Raw genomic sequence first — 21,341 nt, 5'->3', positions numbered from 1 at the left:
AGGCTCCAAAACGAAACTAAGGAAAAATTTTGGATGGTGGTTGTAGCCGCTACAACACTTGGCAACACACTAGTAGAACTTCAGCTCTCTTAATGGACCTTGTTTGTGAAAAGCAAGTCTAACACCTCCAGAAATATTATTTAGTTCTTTGTTTCTCTTGGTTTCCACACTTGCTTGATTGTAAGATGTAGAATCTTCCAGGCTCTTGGTCAGTCGAAACACATTCTAAGCAAAGCGAGCGCAGTTGTTTCGATTGGGGATGAGGGGCATATTGGTGCACAAGTCATATGATCGTCAAAGTTTTAGTTTCATGTCTAGTGTTGCTTCGCTGCTACCAGGCCTGGACAGTACATCGACAGACTCACACATGAACATAAGCATCTATACACTGCCAGTAAGCCTGGTCAGTATGCCAGTGGAGTTACTAGCATCACCTCTCTGTGCAGGAAGTCATTCTCTTCTTTTGCCTTGTTCATTTTTCATTTTTTAAAATTTTCGCTTTTCATTTTTTCATTTTCATATTTGTGCATAGAACTTATTCATTTCAAAGTCGGAAGAGGGATCCCAACTTATTAAGAGCAAAAGAGGTTGTTCCTTTAGAGTATTTTATATATACCTTTGATGCGCTTGTTAAGGTTTCCCTCCTCACCTTACTCTACTTGACTGAGCTAATAAGGATTAACCCAAACAACCACCAATTAGAGTAGGGGATATTAGTTAGCGTGCAAACATTGTGTTTTCACCAAGTTTCACTTCGAACAGTACGTACTTTCCATTGATGTATCATGAACTGAGGACAACAAGTTCTTACATAAGAGAATGGACAATAGATAACCAAATGTTTATCGTTGTACAAGTCCTCTTCTACGCTCCCCAACTTGTTTCAAGAGTCACACATAGTCCATGCAAAACTAACTTACGGAGATAAACGAGCAAACAAGTAAGAAGACAAACAAGCAAGAAAACAAACACACAAAGAAAGAAGCAAACATGCATCAAAGCAAACAACTCAAAAACCAAACACTACTCCTACTCCTAAGCTAACAGTGCATGGGTGGTCTCACGTGAAGTGATACTTCCAATGCATCCACTGGTGCATTAGTTGACCCATGTTGGTGAAGGCATGGTTTGCGAACAACACAGTTGTGCAAACCAGCAGATGTGAAAGATAAAACAATGAAGATAGACACACTCTGAGCTTACAAGTGTCCACAGAACAAAAATGAGTGAAAGCGCATGACATGCACTCTGTGGACTTGCCATGGTGTTGTGCTACACTGTGTGCAAATGATGAGTGTATGCATTCCCTTGACCATGACATGAAAGCAAATGTGAGAAAGGTAGACCACTTATGTTGCGCAAGTGTGTTTACTGTGTAATATTGGTGGCCTGGGTGCAGGCAATAAAGAAAACCTCTCAAATATGGCTACAATTTCTTCAATATCTGGCCGAATTTCTCCTTCTACATCAATTGGCATATCAGTCATCTACTGTTAACCTGACAGCCACATGGGCTTTTCTTCTTAATCACCCCAACCCTTGTTATTGGCCACAATTTATAAATAGAACCTTCTATTCCTATCGGAACTGTAATTCCATAGGAATTACACTAGAACACTATCGGTGGGCTTTTGAATGGATTTAATGAAATTAGTGTAACTTTCACATTCGTCGCTTTAAAATTCAAAGAATTTCATATTACGCCAATAACACTATCAGTGCTTTAATCGACCCTTCCAATTCTCCCTCCTCCGATGCGATAACACACAGTGTTATTGGAGATGGTAATCAACGATTCCACTATTCCAGTGCTTGGCTCCTCCTGCACCGAACTTGCGATGCGATACACCTTGCAAACCCGATAATTTATACACTCTTCTCTATAGTGTTTTGGGTCTGGACTGTCAAGGTTTCAGACTTCAGTTGTTCCAAAGGACCTTCCCACTCCAATTGCAATTCTCTGATGCGATAATGGTTCAAACCCGACATGGGTATGAACCAAATTCAATAGAATTTCAGGTCTAGAACTTTGCTTCGGCTAAGTGTTTTCACAATTTCCCGTGTAAAACAGAGTTTTGGCCGTGGAACTCTATACAGTAATTAAAGAAGCCATAGCCATCAATATGAAGGAAAACACAGGTTAAGGGCTCCAACCACCACGTTAATTGGAAATTCAAAGCCAAAGCATTGTTACAAAACTCAGAATAAAAGAACTGAACCAATACATGCACACAATTATCAGTTTAATAGAGGACCATCAATTCAAAACGCACACAGAGAGGTTTTTCTTCCAAATAATAATGCTTCTGGGACTCCCTAACTCAAGGCCTCTCATTATTTAATTTTTTATAAATAATAGATAAGCCCTCTCAGCCCTTATCTATACAAAAGCATGCCTTTTACATCGATTGTTTTAAAGCAACCATGCATAAAAACTTACTATCGCTTATCCATAAGCGATTATTACAAAATGCTTTTATTCTTAATTCTATCCTTATCCTAACTAGAAAAGCATGGAAATTGCTGGCTAAAGGACCCCACTCCTTTGCTTGTAGATTTTTTTGGAGTTTTGGAATAAGTTTGAAGATTTTCACTCTAAGTCACATGCTCCTGCATCAGACTCCCAAGGACAAAATTCTTCATTGGCTCCTATCCATGAGTTCATCTACAGAATTGCCCAGTTTCTATAGCATGTCTTCTGTAATCTAAGTAGCTTCAGCGGTTGGCATATCCTTCCATTTTACCAAATACTGGAAGTACTCTTGTCCCCTTGTTTTCTTAAACACCTTCTCCAGAATTCTTTCTGGTTGCAAATTCTTTGCTGTGGGTAACTGTTTTACCCAGTCAATCTCTTGGTCCTGTTGATCTTGTGCTATATCATCTATAGTTTCACCTTCATACTTCTACAGGTCTGCAACATTAAAAATTGGTGATATTCCAACATCACGGGGTAACTCAATCTCATAGGCATTTGTAGAAAATTTCCTCAACATTTTGCACGGTCCAACTTTTTTGAACTTCAATTTTCTATATTCCCTCTTTGGAATCCTCTCTTTTATGAGATATGCTAAAACCAGATCTCCAACTTCAAAGTTCACCTCTCTTCTTCTCATGTCTGCTCTGGTTTTGTATTTGATGTTGCTATCCTGCAGTTGTTGTTTCACTTGTTCATGTATTGCTTGCATTTTTGAAGCAAAATCTTCAACCTTTGCACTTCTCATCTCTTCTTTTCCCAAGTTTCTTAACTCAGATACTCCTCTTGGATGCATTCCATAAAAAATATGGAATGGACTCTATCATGTACTCTTGTTAGGTGAGTCATTATATGCATCTTCAACTTGTGCCAATACTTGATCCCATTGCTTTGGATGTTCTGCAGTAAGGCTCCTTAAAAGATTGCCCAAACTCATGTTCACAACTTCAGTCTATCCATTAGTTTGTGCATGATAGGAAGAGTTGAAACATAGTTTAGTTCCTAGCCTCTTCCATAATGTCCTCTAGAAATGTCCAACAAATTTGGAATCCCTGTCTGAGAAAATACTCTTAGGCAACCCATGCAATCTTAAAACCTCCTTAAAAAACAAAGTAGCAATGTGAGAAGCATCACTAGTCTTATAACATGGAATAAATTGTGCCATTTTTGAAAACCTATCCACTACAACAAAAATTGAATCATAACCTCTTTGAGTCTTTTGTAAAACCAAAACAAAATCCATACTTACCATATCCCAAGGCCTATCTGGAATTGGTAATGGGACATACAAACCTATGTTTTGGCTCCTTCCCTTTGCGTGTTGACAGACTTTGCAAGTTTTCAGATACTTCTCCACTTCAGATTTCATTTTCGGCCAAAAATAAAATCTGTTCAACTGTTCAAAAGTCTTCTCTGTGCCAAAATGTTCTATATGTCCTCCACTATGTTTTTCTTTGATTAAATTCTACCTCATTGAACAGTTTGGTATGCACAGCTGATTTTTCTTAACAATAGATCATCTTGTAAGAAGTAATCCAACCATGTACTCCTATCTATCAAAACAAGATTTTTACAAGCTTCAAATGCCTCTTTAAAATATGGATCTATTTCATACAATTATTTAAGAAAATTAAAACCCAACACTTGGATTTAACTCTCTTGAAATAATACATTCCTCCTACTTAAGGCATCTGCGACTTTGTTTGATTGGCCATTTATATGCTTCAAAAAAAAATGGAAACCTTGAAGATACTCTACCCATTTAGCATGTTTCTATCTAAGCTTTGGCTGCTGCATAATATACTGTAGTGCATGGTTATCTGAATAAAGTATGTACTCCTTTGACATTAGATAATGTCTCCATTTCTTCAATGACTGTACAACTACATATAACTCCTTTTCATAAGAAAAATACTTCCTTTTTGAATCATTCAGATTTTCACTAAAATAGGCTATTGGTCTATCTTCTTGGCTTAAAACACCTCCAATTTCTTCTCCACTGACATGACACTTCACTTGGAAAGGCTCACTAAAATCAGGTAGAACCAAAATAAGCTTTTCAGTGATTTTCTTCTTTAACAGCTGAAATTTTTTTCCTACTTTAGCAGTCCATCTAAATGGTTTTTTTCCTTCTTTATGGTCTCAATAATACGTGCATTTATCTTACTAAAATTCTTAATGAATTTTCTATAAAAGCTAGCAAGACCATGAAAAATTCTTACCTCAAAAACACTCTTGGGTGAAGGCCACTCCATGATTGCTTTGATCTTCTCTGGATCCATCTTCAGCACTTCAGCAGAAATAATAAAACCCAAGTACACTAACTCTTCTTTCATGAATGAACAATTCTTCAAATTCAGCAATAATTTCTCCTGCTGCAGTCTTTGTAAGACATAATTCAAATGCCTCATATGCTCCTCCTTAGACTTGCTATAAACTAATATATCGTCCAGATATACTATTACAAATTTACCAATAAAATATTTAAAAACTTCATTCATGAGTCTCATAAATGTACTTGGTGCATTTTAAAACCCAAAAGGCATTACTCTCCACTCATACAATCCCTCATTTGTCTTAAAAGTGGTTTTCCACTCATCCCCTTCTCTTATCCTTATCTGATGATACCCACTTTCAAGATCTAGTTTTGAAAAATACTTTGCTCCACTCAAGCAATCCATTAAATCTTCATTTCTAGGTAAAGGAAATCTATACCTGATTGTGATTTTAGTGATGGCTCTTTAATCTTTACACATTCTCCAACCTCCATCTTTATTTGGACTTAACACTATTGGCACTGCACAAGGACTCAAGCTTTCTCTAATAAGCCCTTTGTCAAGCAATTCTTGCACCTTCTTTCTAACCTCTTCATTTTTTGTAGGAGTCATTCTGCATGATTCTTTGTTAGGTATACTTTCTCTAGGAACCAAATCTATATGATGTATAATTATTCTAAAGGGTGGTAACTCATTTGGAAAATCATCAACAATAATATCACAATATTTCTCCAACATTTCTTGAATTTCAATGGGTAAATCATAAATTTTAGTAGAAGTCATTATTACCTTGGGCTTGCAAATTACAGCAAAATTTACCTCATTCTCTTCATTCTGTTTCAAGTATTCCTTTCCTCCTAATACTAGAGTTTTTGGATCAGTTTGCTTTTTGGGTACATCTTCTTCCTGTAGAGGCAGCTACGTATGATTGACACCATCCATTTGAAACATGTAAGTGTTTCTTTTTCCATCATGCATGGCTCCTCTATCATATTGCCAAGGTCTTCCAAGCAATATGTGACACACATCCATTGGCATCACATCACATACAATTTTATCTTTATACTTGCCCACCTGAAATTCCACTTCACACTGTTCATTCACTAACAGTTGATGTCCCTTTTGTAACCATGACACCTTGTAAGGTGTTGGATGTTTCATTTTCTTTAGCTTCAATTTCTCCACCACTTCTGTAGAGACCAAATTGTCAATGTTGCCACTATCAATTATCATATGACAACATTTCCCTTGAACTTTACACACTGTTCTGAATAAAGTCTTTCTTTGTGATGGTTCAACTATCTCCTTTGCTGGCTTGAGAAAAACTTTATTAACTACCAAAGATTCTCCCCTCTCTAGTATATTTTCTTCTTCTTTCACTACTGCTACTGGTGCTTCTCCCTCAACTGGAGCAACAATTGCATTCCTTTGGCTTGTTCCTGCATTCTTTGGGCACTCAAAAGCTCTGTGTCCTAGCTTGTTACATCTGTAACATCTTATTTCTCTTCCTCTTCCTCTGCCTCCTCTTCCTCTAGAAAAACTCCCTCTACCTCTTGCATCACCTCCTGTGGGTGCATGCTGGGTTGAGCTACTGCTAGCTCCATCTTTAGGTGTTGTAGATCTTCCTCTACCACCTTGACTTCCCCTTCCTCAAAAAGTACCTCTCCCTCTGGCAGACTGCTTCCTCATGAGTTTTTCTTCAGCTTTCAATGCTATCTGATAAGCTTCCTCTACTGTTTTAGGAGACAGTAGATTTATCTCATCTTCAATGTTCATCCTAAGGCCATTCACATATCTAGCCACCTTCTCATCTGTATCCTAGGCTTCTCCAGCTCTTATGCTTATCTTGTAGAATTCCTCTGTGTATTATTTCACTGTCATAGATCTCTGTCTAAGATTTTGCTGATAATTACTTGGTAAAAACTTACCTCTTAGCTTTGCTACCATTCTGCTCCAATTCTTGATAGGTTGCTTCCCAATTATTTTTCTTCCCACTTACACACCATCCCACCAAAGTGCTGCATGGCCTTTTAAGTTGGTGACAACAAACTTGACTTTCTTCTCATCTTCTGTTTCTTCATAATCGAAGAATTTCAACATGCCATTAATCCAGTCTATCAATTCTTCTAGATTTAGTTCTCCTTCATATATTGGAACCTTAGTATTTAGCCTAGCTGTGGATCTCAACACTGATTGGAAGAATCTCATCTTAGGGGTAACTGCTACAGCTTCCTCCTCTGCAATTTCAACCTCAGGTTCACTAACATCTCCATCATCTATATTTCTTCCTGTTGTTAATGCATCCAATCTAGCTTGCATGTGTTGCTCAACTTCCATTACTTCAGCGTTTGCAACAGGCTGTCCTCTTCCACCATGTCCTCATCCTCTTCCAACTCTGAAAGCCATATTAACATTCCTTCTCCTGCTTCTGAGATTCAATTCAATGTTAGCTGATTGCTCTGATACCACTAATGGTGGCCTGGGTGCAGGAAATAAAAGGCAACATCTCTATTTGGCTACAATTTCTTCAATATCTCGCTGAATTTCTCCTTCTACATCAATTGGCGTATCAGTCATCTACTATTAACCTGACTACCACATGAGTTTTTCTTCTTAATCACCCTAACCCTTGTTATCAACCACAATTTATAAATAGAACCTTCTGTTCCTATTGGAACTATAATTCCATAGGAATTACAATAAAACACTATCAGAGGGCTTTTGAATGGATTTAATGAAATTAGTGTAAATTTCACAATCGTCGCTTTAAAATTCAAAGAATTGCATATTATGCCAATAACACTATCGGCGCTTTAATCAACCCTTCCAATTATCCCTCCTCTGATGCAATAACACACAGCGTTATCAGACATGCTAATCGATGATTCCACTATTCTAGGGCTTGGCTCTTCCCGCACCGAACTAGCGATGTGATACACCTTGCGGACCCGATAATTTATACACTCTTCTCTATAGTGTTTCCGGTCCAAACTATTGGGGTTTCGGACTTCGGCGGTTCCAAAGGACCTTCCTACTCCACTTGCGATTCTTCGGTGCGATAATGGTTCGGACCCGACATAGGTATGAACCAAATTCAATATAATTTTAGGTCCAAAACTCTGCGTCGGCTAAGTATTTTCACAATTTCCTTTGTAAAATAGAGTTTTGGCCGCGGAACTCTATACAACAATTAAAGAAGCCAAAACCATATACATGAAGGAAAACATAGGTTAAGGGCTCCAACTGTCATGTTAATTGGAAATTCAAAGCCAAATCATTGTTACAAAACTCAGAAGAAAAGAACTGAACCAATACACCCACACAATTATCAGTTTATAGAGGACCATCAATTCAAAACGCACAAAGAGAGGTTTTTTTCTTCAGATAATAATGCTTCCAGGCCTCCCTAACTCAGAGCGTCATGTTATTTCATTTCTATAAATAATAGATAAGCCCTCTCGGTCCTTATCTATACAAAAGCATGCCTTTTACATCGATTGTTTTAAAGCAACCATGCATAAAAACTTATTATCGCTTATCCATAAGCGATTATTACAGAATGCTTTTATTCTTAATTCTATCCCTGTCTTAAGTAGAAAAGCATGGAAATTGCTGGCTAAAGGACCCCACTCCTTTGCCAGTAGATTTTTTTGGATTTTTGGAATAAGTTTGAGGATTAGAGAATTTAGGCTTCTGTGATCCATATCAATTTTGAGAAGAATCTTCGGTGAAAATCACATAGAAATATTTTTCCCGACCTGTTTCGAACCAACCAGTGTGGTTCATCGTCAGGACAAGTTGAATGAGCAAATCTTGCGATTATTCTATTTTAACTTATTCAACTAAATAATATTTATAAACATCTTTGATAACCAATTAATTTATTCATTTATTTTCTTAATTTAAGATTTAAAGGTCCCTTAACTTATATTTTATTTAAAATATAATTAAGTTATATTTAATTAAAATATAATCAACTATTCTCTATGACTTGATTTATTTTATAATTATAATACATTAACTCGCTTATTCTAACATATATTTTCAATTATAATAATGGTCCATTTACTAAGAAATTAATAACTGAACTTTCTTAATTAAATAAATTATGCCCTTCATGGTCTAACTAGCCGTTCCGTGGTCAATCTAGCTGTTATCATTTTAGCCGTTACCTGATCTGGAAATTTGGTCATTGGAAATTCTGCCTGATCTATTTATAATGCATAGAAATATCTGCTCATTCAACTTGTCCTAACGATGAACCACACTAGTTGGTTCGAAACGCGTCGGCAAAAATATTTCTATGTGATTTTCGCCGAAGATTCTTCTCAAAGTTTGAAGATTTTCCCTCCAAGTCACATGCTCCTGCATCAAAGATTCCTCCAATGCATGAGCGATGGGATCATGTAGTTCGAGTGGAGGAAGTGAAATCTAAGTGTTAGATTGGTCTTCAATGCATACAGATGAGTGATGATGAGCCTTGCATTTTTGAAGAATTTCCTGATCAGAAGTGAAACCAACCTTAGGATAGCAAGGGCTTGACATGACCATCAACTTGGGCTGAAGTGCCTCGACAATCTATGATGTTTCGACTTCGTTGACAGATGGATCATCGTAGACCAGTGTCCTAGACCGATTAACAACGACTGAATCAACATTGTGATCGAATGATGAGGAAAATAGATCATGACAACCAAGATTAGAAAACTCAGGATGTTGGTCGGCATCCTCATGATTTAATGAATCACATCGAGGGGTAGATGAGAAGTAGGAATGTTCATCCTCTACATTTCTGGAAAAGATAGATGAAAAATCAAGTGGATGTTCAAAGAATGATTGTTCCTTTCTATTGTCAAATGATGGACTAACATCCGATGTGTCTGGAGAATGATCAATAATGGGTCCGTCTGTGGATGAAGATACACATGAAAAATCGAGGATGGCAGGATCACAAAGGAGGTCAGGAAAAAACCGAGGAGGTACGAACAGATAAGGATGGTCCTTTGCTATCGGTGAATGTTCAAGCTCCCAGTCATACTCTTCATGAATGCCAGTGCATGTTGGTTGTGCAACACCAACTCTATCAATAGATCGATCCTCGTTCAAAATAGTTGTAGAGTCCAGAACGAAAGAACATAAGAAAATGTAATTCAGAGGATTATTAGAATACAAGGAAGGATGTTGAGGTATGAAATACATGTGATAACCCATGGGATTCCCAAACAAGTCTGCACAGAATCAAAAGCTGTGATGTTGGGAGGACATGCCAGTTCAAGAAACGTGTGTGCATGTTGTCCCACATCAATCTACATGGTGGAGTTGTTTAATGAGGGGATGGAGAAGAGTCACTTGTCTCAGCGACCGTGTCTATTTGTGATTGCACAACTCCATCACTGAAGTATGCTAAGTGAGGCTTGGGCTCAAACTTCTTCCTGGGATTGACATATTTGATAAGACAATATTCATATCTGTCAACGAGATACTCGAATTTCATCTGCCTTTTTGGAGCTTGAAGCTACAAAACACATAAGTGCCACGAAAAATCATCAGGCGATTCTTGTAAACACTTTTGTTGCTTTAACAGTTTTTTGTGAAGAGGTTCTGGATCAAAATGATGGAAAGTAGATTCAATGAGATCACAAAACTCTTCAAGTGAGTGCACACTACTCGTCGGTAGGCTCCAGCACCACTGTAGTGGGGATTCACGAAGTGTGTATGAAAGCAGTAGACTGACATCATTTGCATAGAACTCATCTACATTCTCAAAGAATGCATATAAGTCTTCTAAGTACTCAAGCCAGGCCACTTCACCATCATCCTCATATGTGAGTTTAGACAAGAGATTAAAAGACACCCTCGTGATTTTGAGAGGTTAGACATGCAAAAAACATCGTGGACGGGTGAGTGTGACAAAATCCATGATATATGTGTGAAGGTTCAAAGCAGGATGAGAGGACACAGCTTTCCATCTGGGCCTTCTTCTATCTCCATAAATGTTGACAATGCTAGACCCACCAACATGTCAGGGGATATCCCCGGTAAGAAGTCCCAATTAGACCTCAAATTGTTTGGTGTAGGAGTTTTAGTAGTGGGTCGTATAGTATCGCCTTGACCACAGTTTCACATAGAGGCAAGTAAGATGTCCTTGTTGGTGGAAACAGTGTGAGATATGTAGTAAGTCAAGGAAGGTGCTTGAGCGGTTCTAACACACAGAGGGTGAGGTGAGTGCGCCCCTTGGAAACCTGTGAAAGCACATAGTTAAGAATGGAACACATTGTTAGTGTTAGTCTTTGAAGCCTTCCACGAGTGATAAAACATGCTCCTACAAAGTGGTCTTAGGGTTTCAAAGTCAAATTTTGTCATTTCAGTGAGTCTTCAAGTAAAATTTGATCACCAGGTCTTAGCTCTAGGATTTGTTTTCCAAAGTTTTCCAAGTGTTGGTCCATGTCACCATTTAGTTGAGTGTACCATCATCCAGAGAGTTGTCATCATCAAATCAGGTTCCAGTGGGTCATTTTACACCTTGTTCGTGCTTCAGTTGTACTTGGGTAGGCCCATTTCCCTCTCCTAGGGTTTTGAAGGTAATTTTTCTTGGATGGCAAAATGATCATAAAAACGTGTGTCCTGAGGTTCATACACCTTACCTTATCCCTAATATACCTTCTTAAACAATTCCCATCACTCATATCCCTCAAATTCATCATTCTCCCACAAACCCTACTTTATTGATACAATTTGACAATTTTCTAGGTTAGGCCTGTGTTTTGCCCTTTTGGACCCCTTCCCCTCACTCAATATTTGAAATTCCACTTTCCCCTGATTCCTAACACCACTCCATACTTCCTAAAATTTTCTCAAGAATTTAGAAGCCACTTATCCCCTTCGTTTCCCTTCATTTCCACAAATCCCTTGTTCCACACATCGGGATAGGTTTAATTCAAATGATGTTTTTGAGAAAGAGAAGATTAATTTGACAAATGTGAGAGAGGTTTTTGTCCATCCTTTACCCAATAAGAAAAACCTCCTTTAGTCTTTACACAGGTTTCATGGTTTGGGAGAAATGTCGAAAACATCATTGGCCTCAGGAGGGTTGATGCACTTCTGGAGTGACCCTGGGAAAATCAAGATTTCCCCTAGCTATGATGTTCAAATGGCTTACTTGATGATTTAAATGATATCTAGACAGAGATAGATTTCCAATGCGCTATCATGAGCTCAATTTGGAGTTGAGGAAGACCTTCAAAAGTTGATCGCAACAGCACTTTGCATTTAAGTAGCCTCATTTTTCACATTTTGACCAGTATTGGGAGATTTGACTTTTGACAGTGCAAATGAACCCCAAATTGAGAAATTAAAGATGTTTTGGAAAAAATACTCAATAATATTTCTAATGAGATATCCTGTACCCATTGTGGACACCGAGAAGGCCTTCAAAAGTTGTCTTCAAAAAGGAACTGTGCATCAGGGAGGCGTTGCGCATCAGAGGGTCATCCCTGTGCATCAAGCATTTTCTCTAGTGTAAATTTACACTGGCACTGCGCATCAGGCAGGCACTGTGCATTGGGCCCAGTGCACTGCACATTGGCTAGGGAGGTTCCCAAACTACTAAAATTCATCCAAAACTCTCCCAAATGTTGCATTTCACTAATTCAAGTAAGTTTTCATTGATCTTGAGCTAAATTTAGTCTTCTTCATGTTTTCTTCATGAATTTTGCTTCTTAAAATGCGAACCCTAGCTTGCCTTCATACATTTCCATCTCATTGCAAAATTTTCACTCCATAAAAAAACCAACATCCCTTTTCTCTTTTCCCAAACTTCATTGCCCTAAAACTATCCATTGATTCCATTTTCCCTTTACTTTTTCCCCTAAGAAACTAATCCCCTTTATTAAACCCTAAGTCCCTTATAAGTCAAAACCCTAATTTCCTAAATCTTTCCCTTCATTCCCCTACTCCACTTCATTACTGTTGTTCCATTTGCAAAATCTCTTCATACTCATCTTCTTTGTCCTCACCCATTGTCATTGTTCACTATACCATCATCACATTACATCATTAAGACAAGCATCATGGAAAGAAGCAGTGAGTATGATTTGAAGAAGACACTCCTAGTGATAGCTCAAGGGAAAGAAATGTGCAGTCCAGGAAGCCTCACAAAGGTGGAAAAATCATTAGGGAGGAACCTATTAGCATGAGTGAACTCCTTGCTTGCCCTTTAGCCACCACATGTTTCAGATATCAGTCCTGTTTTGAGTTTTGTGAAATGGATGAGAGGGTCAAATTTCACCATGAGTTAGCAAGGCAGTTTGTGATAAACATGGATAACAATATGGTACATCTTGTTGGGATAAACTTCACTCTTTCACCCACTATCATTGCAGAGACCACAGGAATTCTAGATGTAGGGGAAAAATGGAACAAAAGGCAAAAATAAGGATGAAAAGCTTAACATTATGGCTAAAGTCACTTTAGCCCAACAAAGCAATCAATGAGGGACCCTTGTGCCAAATTTGGAGAAATTTTGGAAATTTTTTTTCATTTTACAATTTTGTAATTAAAAACACAGGGATTTTCAACTAATGTGCAGCACCACCGGCGCTGTGCATTGAGTTGGCTCAGTATTTTGCAAAATGGCTTATAGTTTTGGATTCCTCATGGAAAAACAATGAAACCCAGAATGTTTCATAAAATTTTGAGGAGATCTGGGTCACTTAAAGGGAAAAAAACACTCAAAAAGTTCCCTCTCTGCCACTTTTTGGACACACACGGACCAGTCTTGGGAGGATCCACTTTTGAGGGGGGAAATGACCTCCAAATCAAAAAATTCGAAGTGTTCCAGAAATTAGACAGGAAGGGTTTTCCAACAAGCTATATTGGGCCTGATTTCTATGAGTTGAAGACCTCCAAAGTCAGCCTTGAAGTGGCATTGCGCATTAGGCTGATAACCATCTAGATCTTGTTGCTGATAACCATCACAATTTTCACCTACAAAATCACTAGCCATAGACCCTCAGAGCTACTGGTGAAAATCAATCTATGCCTTTAATACCAATAAATTCTATTGTTATGCATGCTTTAGGATTGTAAAATAGTCATGACGCGGCTTCCATAGTTTAGATCTCATTATCTTCATTGTCTTCATCATAATCCAGAGTCCTTGGCATGATGGAGTCTTGAAATCAGGAATTTTACAATGATGGGGGTTTCCAGAAGGATTTAGCCACAAAAGAACACTTGTAGGAGGGCACAATGAGGACTTTCTCGTGTCTACATGCCAAGGGGTTTTCCAAATGAATGTTGGTATTGTAGGAAAGAGAGAGTGAGGTTGTGTCAGCCTTGTAGGTAATGTCAGTTGCCGCCTATTCATAGACTTCACAAAGTCAAACCCTCTAGTGTTGTGACCCCAGTATGTTGGCCCTATGAAATTTGATGTTGCATCCAGATAGAAAATAATTGAAACCAAAAAATAGAAAAATAAATGCAACAACAATTGTGAATGCGGCAAGAGGCATTGGATGAGAATATTTGTAGCAAAGGGTATACATAATGTTGTAGATTGTACGATTTATGGTAGGAATCTAACTAGTCTATTCTGGAAAGTTTTATAAAACCCTTATTTCCATCGAAACTAGATATGATACCATTAATCTGATCTTGGGAGCTAAGATCTATGAGCCATGAATATGGAGAGAAAGTGAAGGGAAAACCTATGGATTTATCCCAAACATTGAACCAAAAAAACTATATAGTGAATGCCCCCGAAACATAAGAAAGAAAACAACTCTTTATTGAAATGGAGGAATCATTTATCACCACATTATCCTTGACCAAATTTTCCTATTACAAAGTGAGGCTCATTATTTATAGCCTTTTTGTCCTACAATACCATGGGTAAATAGCATGGGTGAATATCATGTGTAAATAACATGGGTGGATCCTAGTTTCTATTTGTATCATATGGGGGCATGCATAAATGTGTAAATGTTTAATATTTTGAGGCTAGAAGGCCTAATAATTTAATTATGCAACACATGAATATAAATACAATAAGATATTTGTAGGCTAAAATGATGAAATGAAATTAGGGGGAATGACACTTCATGGATGGGTAAAATATGCACTTTGGATTTTAAAATCATAAAAGAAAATTACCCATGAAAACTAACCAAAGTTATTTAATTGATTGGGTGAATGCAAAGTGGCCAAAAATAAATATTCATACAAAAGAGGCATGTTTGGCACAATGATGGAGGATGTAGGAGGGGTATTCCTGCACTGTTACTCGTGGGGATGATGCCTGTGAATGATTCTAGAAAGATATTCATTGAAGCATGGTGAGAGTGATGAAATGAAATCCTGTAAGGCCACCTGAAAAAACTATGAGGGAAATGGAAGTCCAGGAAGGCACAAGATTGGAGGTTGAAGGCTATTAAGCTTAGTACTTTGGCTGTGTGCAGCCTAGAAGGGCACCTAGAATTCCTGTGAGGGCAATGGAACTTTTGGAAGGCACAAGACTACTAGTTGGAGGCTATTAGGTTTGGTAACTTGTCTATGTGAGGACTGGAAAGTTATTTTGAAGCTCTATGAGGTAAATTAAACTCCTAAAAGCCATATTACTACTAGTTGGAGGTTGTTGCGCTTGGTACCTTATTTGTGTGAGGCCTTGAAGGATACTTGCAAAGCCTAATAGGGTATTGAAAGTCTTGGAAGAGACAAGATGATTGATTGGAGGTTGTTTGGCCTAGTATCTTAGGCGGTGGTTTTTGCTCCTAGGTGTTTACCAGGTTTTGGGTGTATTAGTGCCCATGGATTCGAAGCCCCATCTTGTGGATGACGTATTGTTGAAATAAATCAACAATGTGGGCTATGGGTAGGTGGAAAATCATATTCCTATAGCTAGTTGCACATAATTAATAGATACGTATTACAATTTTGTGTCTAATTATTTTGCTATGGAAAATAACCCATAAATTATTGGTAATTTCATGTTAGTATTAATTTAAATGCATTTGGGAATATGCATTACACATTAACATTAACATTCCATAATTCCTACGGTAAGGGGGATTTTTTCAATACATACGTTACAGGGTTAACCAACCTAGGGTTGGGACTCACAAGGGGGAAAAATGAGTTGGCAGAGAGACATGCTATTGTTGTAGTGTTTTCTTCTCAAAGATGTATGAAAAGAACCCACTTAAGATTGTGGATGAAAAAAAATATCAATAATATAAATGGCTATTAAACATTGTAGATCTGCAAAAACTGATAGAAACAAAACCTTCCAAAGTCCGGATCTATGCCACAATCATAGTTAAACAACAAAAGAAAGAGTAATAGCTCCAATCGTCTAATAGAAACCAGATATGTAAAGAATATTTTTATAATAACACCTATGAAGAGAACAAATAAATGTTACCAGTCCCCCTCTATGGGATGGGTTATTGGCTATCCTCAAATGTCTTCAACTTCTATAGAGTCTCTCTCCTCTATAATGCATAAACCCAACAAAAATTTGGTGTGTGAAAATGAAAATAATTAGAGTTACAACAGTGAGTGCAACAATGAAAATAATCAAAAGTGAGTAATGAATGGAAAACCCTCTTATTTATAACAAAATATTGAGTTATCCTGGTATAATGAGCAATAATAAATATATTGATCCCATTCTTGGGATAACCACCTGGAATATTTTATTCTATTTGTTTAGGAGGGAAAAAGTATTTAAACTTTTATTTAGAAATAATAAATAAATAAACGATTTATTTATTATCTCAATGAATTAGTTAAGAAATAATAAACAAATAATGATTTATTTGATTATTCCTAAGGAATTTAGTCAAATTTAACAAATAATAGTAATTAATTAATGATTAATTAGTTATTCTTAGAGAAAAATAAAATAAATAATGATTTATCTATTTGTTTTTCATGATTGGGTCAAATTTAACAAGGAATAATAATAAAACATTGGTTTAATTAATTATTCCTAGAAGAAAATCAAATAAATAGTGATTTATTTAATTGTTCTTCACGAGTTTAACTATAAATTACTTAATAAAGGTGGTTTATTAGGTAATTTCTCACAGTGAAAGCAATTTTACTAGGGTAAAATTTGCTTTACATGGTATACTTCGATCTATGTAGTAAATTAGGCTAGATGATGAATTTTTTAGTGATAACAGGTGTATTATAGGGAACCTCCTTTCACAATGAATACAACATATAAGACAATATTTCATGATTCTAGGATTGGGTCTCCTTAGTTTATATAAATGAGATAAAGGGTATAGTTATAAGAAAATGAAAGCATGAAAAGCTTTAGTTTACATAATAATATAATGATATAAATGTAATCACTCAATATCTATAGCTTAATAATAAATTTTAGGTTTAACATGGGGATTGAATAGGGATTAGCATGCCCCTGTACTTAAAACAAGTGTTTCCCTCAACACTTCACTATCTGCTATTTATTTTTCTTGCATATTTCATCTTCCAATGTCGCCTCTTCCATTAGTAGGTTCTTTTGTTTGATGAGGTATCCAACAATTGCTAGATTACTCAACTAGTCATTTTAAGGATTGTTCCTACTTCTACTATGAATTTCCCTCCACTTATCTTTGGTACACTTCTGGGTAGAAAATGGATAACATAGTCATGATCTCGAGCAAGTGGAAGATCCTTAAGTGTTATTCTAAATATCTTGCAATGATTATTGATAACATTATGGAGATCCACTCAAATAGATGATATTGACATTTGGACATTTAATGAATGAAATTATGCAATCACACCTTAGTGCCCATTTTTAGTACTCATTACACAAGAGCTTATCACTTTGGAGGGTTTTTTATGGATACATCTAATCGCAAATTCCTTTCATTTTGAGGAAAATGTTATGAAGAGATTTTGGAAATTGAAGATCATTATTCCTAATGAATATAACCATTGGACCCCTAAAAAAGTACCAAAAGCATCCATTTGTATTGAAAGAATGGGAATATCCAATAAATACTCCCCTATATTGAGCTTAATACTATGGTACTTCCATGAAAAATTTATGGTACCTCCATTTGTAATCATTAATTGAAACGTTGCTGATCAATATTCAAAATAATTAAGAAGTTATAATAATTTGTAATTGAAGAGTTATGTTTATTTCCAAAATTAATCAACATATCTACCTTTTTCTTTTTTATATATTCTTCCATATTGAAGTTTTAGTTAGTATTGATTTCAGTCAAAGAATGACATGATATTTTTGAAGTAGTATCTTCTAGGTCTATATCTTATGATGTTTTAAATTCTTTATTTTATTCATCTTTAGAGTAGAAGTGACCCAAACTTAAACAAGAGCGCAACAAATTATAGATATAACCATAAATACAGAGATTCAATAGAAATAAAACTTAATTTCATTATTGTCAAATACTGAAACATGCTTACAAACAGAAATGAAATAAAACTAGCTTGGGTGATGGTAGCTTATCTCTGAGGAGAGATGTGTTAGCTACATGCCTTTGAATTGTGTTACAACGAGGCTCTAAGGACTATTTATTATTGGGAAACAATGTAAGACTATAAACATCCAAAAACTCAACCCTAGGAGATGAACCACAAAAACTATGGGCCATGTTTGGGTAAATTGGTACATGAACCTTTCAAGGTCATAACTTTGGCATACGATCTTCATTTGACGTGCACCACACTTCGTTAGAAATATCTATCCAAGGAATTCCACTATTAAGTGGTAAAAATTAGATAAAGACTAAGGTTTTCACTGATTTTCCAAAAAAACATCGTTTAGGGCCTCAAAATGGCTCTGAAAGTTCAAGACCTGAAAAACTGCCAAAAATAGTAGATTATGCTACAATTAAGGAAACTAAAAAATTGAAAGAGAAAGTGGTGGGGGTCCGGGTGTAATAGGTAGTTGGCCACTAAAACCCACCTGGATCAGTCCTCCCCCATTGCGTTGAGTGCCTCCATGAGATGGGGAAACTTCTGCTAGACTTGATCCCTAGTGAGCCACTTGCCTTGGTGTAAGAGTTGGCTAGCTTTGATAGCCCGATATAGTTGGATCTTTTGTTGGCGAGTGTTATTGATTTATGTGTTGATGATTTGATAAGTTGTGGCATGCTCCATGCAATCTTGGTTTAGCTCTATTGGTGTGACTATTGATGTGAGTTGTTCTATAATGTCAGATGTGTCCAGCAATGGTGGAAAGTATGACCGAATACGATCTACATTGAACATTGGGTGCAGACCAAAGAAAGGTGGAAGACTGAGCTCAAAGGAATTTTCCCCTAAAACTTTGGTTATGGTGTATGGCCCTGTTGTGGCCAGCAACACCCCCCCTTATTCAATTAAGTATCAACCATGATACTGAATGAATGGGGACCCTTAGTTAATTTTTAGGAAAAGCAAGAGTTTCTTTTTTGAAGTCACAATCATACGCTTAGAAAAAGCCTCTTGGATATTTTAAGCCTAAGTCTATGATAAAAGAGAAAACCTTTAAGGTCGCATTGCAAAAGGATAGGAAACACCTTCATTTTCCTTTTATACGCACCATCCTTGTGTTAATAATGACATCGCATATCACAGAAATGAGCCAGGCAAGATTTGGCAAACATCAAATTTCTGCAATCTGCGATATTACGATCGCTGCGATGCCACATCCATGCGATTTACGATGATGCGATTAGCGATAGCGTGACATGCGAGATTGCGTCAGCAAATCATAAATCACTTCGGTACGAATCCTTCGGGCGTGCCATTCAAAGAAAAAAACCACTTACTATAATCTGACCCGAAATCATGCGCTTTTAATGATAGTAAATGAATTAGTTGTCAGTTATTAAATGGATTAAAGACGTGTGCCTTGGTGGAGATTTGCTTCATGTAAGGTGGCATATTTGATTTATCTATTGCATTTAAAACTCTCCCATCACCTTTTTGGATCAGTCATTTCCATTTCACTCGTAATCTGCAGGAACAAAGAGCTAAGACGACTCAGACAGAAACGCAAAGAGAAATGGGAAAGAAAAATAAAGCTCAAAGCTCCGAAGCGAGGGAGAAGACCAAGGAGATGGCGCCCCTGTACACAGACACAGCCTGTAACAAAGATGCAGGGATATCAACATGGGAAGGCATGTACAGGCTGCTAGAGGAAGAAAAGCCTAGAATAATGAAGGTGACTGCTGTCGCGGGTGCACCACGCTCTTCTGAGGTGTCCTTGGAGGACTTAGCATGTTCATTCCTTCACAGAATAGCGACAAGACCCAAAATTATACCATACACAGATATGATCAAGTGGATACTGGATGATGCAGAATTAAAAAACAGACAATTCAAAGTTCATGGACATGGGCTCGTGGGATCGTTTGCTGCGCAAGATTTGAAGCTTATGTATCATCTTCCTGAACCGCAAACAACCTATAATGCACAATTTGTTAAGAAGTTCGCGGCGGAGAATCCAGATCTATCGGACACCACTAAAGAATGGTCTAGAAGAGACGAGCCGCTAAAAAAGGATAAAAATGGTATGTACAGCACTGGTTCCCTCACCTCTCCATATTGTTTTGCTACGGCCATGCTCTGTACGTTATTTGGGATGTCGGATATCAACAAGTTTTCATCTGAATGGCTACCATTAATTGATGCTGCGACTAACGCCGACATCCTAGATTGGGCCAAAATCCTTTCTGATACTCTATACAGGCTCTTTAATAAATGGGATGATCGAATCACGCGGGCGGAGCAAGCAGCAGAGACAGCAGCGACGCAGGCAAGCATTCTTATCGACTGTGTAAATGAGAATTTACACAGGGCAAATTTAATTGCAGAGACCACCACGGGGTACCTACCGAACAAATTGCAACTGGAAACAGAATGGAGGCAGAAAACACAGGCAAAAGGGAAAGCAATCCAAGCATTAGCCAGGCTGAATTGGGAATGTTACTGGACGTATTTGGTTAAACCGCACAGCCAATGGATGACGGTGAAATGCATTACAAACACAGCCGAGAAGTTAGTGCCAGCTCTCGAAGATGCCATCTTCGCAACCCAGCTCAGCACAGAAATCAGTCAGCTGACTCTTCTCAAGCCTATGCTGGACACTTGCAACTTTAAAGACCAAGTTCATAAGTGATTTCATTTAGAATGTTGTTTTTTCCTTTTAACTAGATTAGAAAAAGGACGGTCATTTGAAAACCATATCCTAAAATTTTGTAATGATACTATTATTAGAATTAGGAAGTAGTATTTTAACCCTTCTCATTGCATTGGAGAAGGGTCCAGAAATTTGTCAAAAACTTGTCCTCGGAACATGCACCCTCAGAGGAGGTTTTGATGAATGGAAGGATCGAGATTTATTTATGTTTGCATTTTAATGTCTGCTACTGATGTTGCACTTCTGTACTCTTAGTAGGCGTTAGAGGTAAGTAGAGATAAATCATTATTGCTTGAGGTTTATGAGTGAAAATAAGTCATAAATGGTACTTTTATCTCTTGACGAATTTCTGCTTATATTCTTAGAGTGATATGCAGTTTTAGTTGTTTATATGTTGATGTATGAATGTCTGGGTTACCAT

This window comes from Pinus tabuliformis, chromosome 5_1 (assembly GCF_031772625.1).
Source record: "Pinus tabuliformis cultivar Carrire ecotype Pingquan chromosome 5_1, CPIR1, whole genome shotgun sequence".
In the NCBI taxonomy this organism is placed as follows: Eukaryota; Viridiplantae; Streptophyta; class Pinopsida; order Pinales; family Pinaceae; genus Pinus; species Pinus tabuliformis.
The sequence above is the reverse complement of the archived record's forward strand: the minus strand, read 5'-3'. Positions refer to the sequence as shown.